A 2453-nucleotide genomic window follows, 5' to 3' on the forward strand; every position below is an offset into this window, starting at 1 on the left:
TTCACTCTTAAATTAACACCTAGTTGGTGTTATCTGACTATCACTTATTTTCTCACTTGATTATTAATATATATATATAAATTCTTTTTTTCTTTATGTTTTTTCTCCTGAGACAAAGACACATATTAAGGATATATATACATGTATCTCTTATTAATCTGCACTATACTATATTCACTACTTTTAACTTTATTCGTCTTTACCTTCAACTTTCACTTTCTTTCTTCTCACTTTCTTTTTTTATTATTATTCTTTATTTTTATTTTATATATTTATTATATTTTTATTTTGTTTACAATATATATATATATATATATATATATATATATAGATAGATATTTCCTTAGTATAATATATTTATATTTTTGTCTTTTTGTTTGAATTTTATATCATGTTTTTCAATTATTTTATTATTTTGTTTGTGATTTCACAGTGATGCACAGCTTATTTTCTAGCTATATGATATCTCTACTTTCTCTACCTAATCACTCTCTCATTTGGTCCGACGGTATACCCTGCAATGCCTAATAAATCTACAGCTATACCACCCCGGACATGCCCAATCTCGATTGATCTTGGAAGCTATGCAGTGTTGGACCTGGTTAGTACCTGGATGGGAGACCACCTGGGAATACCAGGTGCAGTAGGTTATGAAGCACCAGGGTATCTGTCGGCTAACAAGACAGATGAAAAGCAGAAGTGATTGCATCTTTCTTCTAATTGATGTCCTATACAATGCATACCTGAGTGAGGTCTGTTCACTGTGACTATACACACGGACTGAAAGGGCATTGTGGCTATAGGATCATAGCTCTTTTATACTATAACTATCTACTATATACTTGTCTATGGGCATAGTATTAGATTATCACAATTCTATATTTAGTAAACTTATGATCAATCTAATGTATCCATTTATATGATATACTCTTTCAGTGGATTTACCACCAAGTTACTATATAATTATTATTTATTGTACTCCTTCTACCAATTTAATCACTCTCTCATTCGGTCCGACATTGTGCCTTGCAATGTATGCATGACACCAAGGTTCTTGTCGGTTAACAACAAATACGAACAGCAGAAGTGATTTTGTCTTCCTACTAATAGTTACCCTATACAACACATACCTGAGTAAGGTCCATTTACTGCAATATAGCACACGGACCGAAAGGACTTTGTGGCTATAGGATCACTACTCGTTTACTCTGCTATTGTATAATTTTTTTCATACTACCTAGTATAAAATGGCAAATAATCTGATGGAACAGCATAATATGGATGACCAAGTTGAATTGACCATTGCACTTGTCTGTGTTCTTATTTAACAATTATATATTATATTTTTTAATATATTTATATTTTATCTTTGAATTATCCGATATACTTATTATTAAATTGAGTTTGACTATCTTTAATATAATAAGCTAATTATTATAATTCAATTTATAATTATTATTATTTATTCAATTTTATATTATTATTAATATTTTTTCTTTTCATGTTTATTTATGCACTCACTATGCAATTTGTAACCTGTATATATTTTTTGTGTGACGTGCACTGTATTGTTATTTCATTATGAGGCACATTGCAGTTCTGACCATTTCTTTATTCAAATTTATCTTCCTCTTTGCAAATATCGGAATCCGATCAGACCAGTAGATAAACAGGAAATGTTGCTATGACAATCTTCTCCGCTGTCTGTCTATCTCATCCCATGTGGTAGAAAAACAGGGGTGGAGACATATGAAGTCACTATCAAATGCAGCGTATATAGTGGCTGCTGCATTATTGTTTATTAACGCGCTCATTATGTAAATTGTTATTAATATTTTTATGTGATATGCATTATATGGTTATTTCATCATGAGGCATACTGTAGATCTCATCAATTTTAGTACCTCTAATACAACTCATTTTTCCCCCCTGAAAATGTTGGAATCCGATAGACTAATAGATAAACAAAATATGTTGCTATGACAACCCAAAAGATAAACAGGAAATACTGCTGACAACCCTCTCCTTTGTTTGTCTATCTCACCCCACGTGGTAGAATAATAGGGGTGGAGACATATGAGGTCATCACCAATGCAGCGTATTTAGTGGCCGCTGCACTATGACACTAACACTTGGCTTCCTGTTTGACAAAGCCCGAATGGTGAAACGCGTGTCCAGCAGGTCATGTGAGTATCAGCTGTGCCCAGCTGAACTCCCAGCAGGCGTCTGCTTGTAGCCCGGTCATACACCGCGGGGACTCCGGAGAGGTTCTGTACAGGCTTCTTTCTTCTTGGTAGCTCCTCAGACTGCAACGATCAGACGATCATATTAACCCCCAGATATGCTTCACTCAGATAATATTAAACGGACTGAGTAATACGTTTAATCACACTAGAACAAGGAAAGGAAAACCGCACTGGAAGGAGTGGTTAATAATTTATGATATTGTTCTC

The 2453-nt window shown here is 33.6% G+C and overlaps 1 pseudogene; it reads left to right on the forward strand.

Annotated features, from left to right (window-relative positions):
- Nucleotides 1-531: 531 nt before the first annotated feature.
- On the forward strand, nucleotides 532-650 carry LOC148516555 (5S ribosomal RNA; annotated as a pseudogene).
- The last annotated feature ends 1803 nt before the right edge of the window (nucleotides 651-2453 follow it).

This window comes from Taudactylus pleione, unplaced genomic scaffold (assembly GCF_031769625.1).
Source record: "Taudactylus pleione unplaced genomic scaffold, aTauple2 ptg000248l, whole genome shotgun sequence".
Taxonomy (NCBI): domain Eukaryota; kingdom Metazoa; phylum Chordata; class Amphibia; order Anura; family Myobatrachidae; genus Taudactylus; species Taudactylus pleione.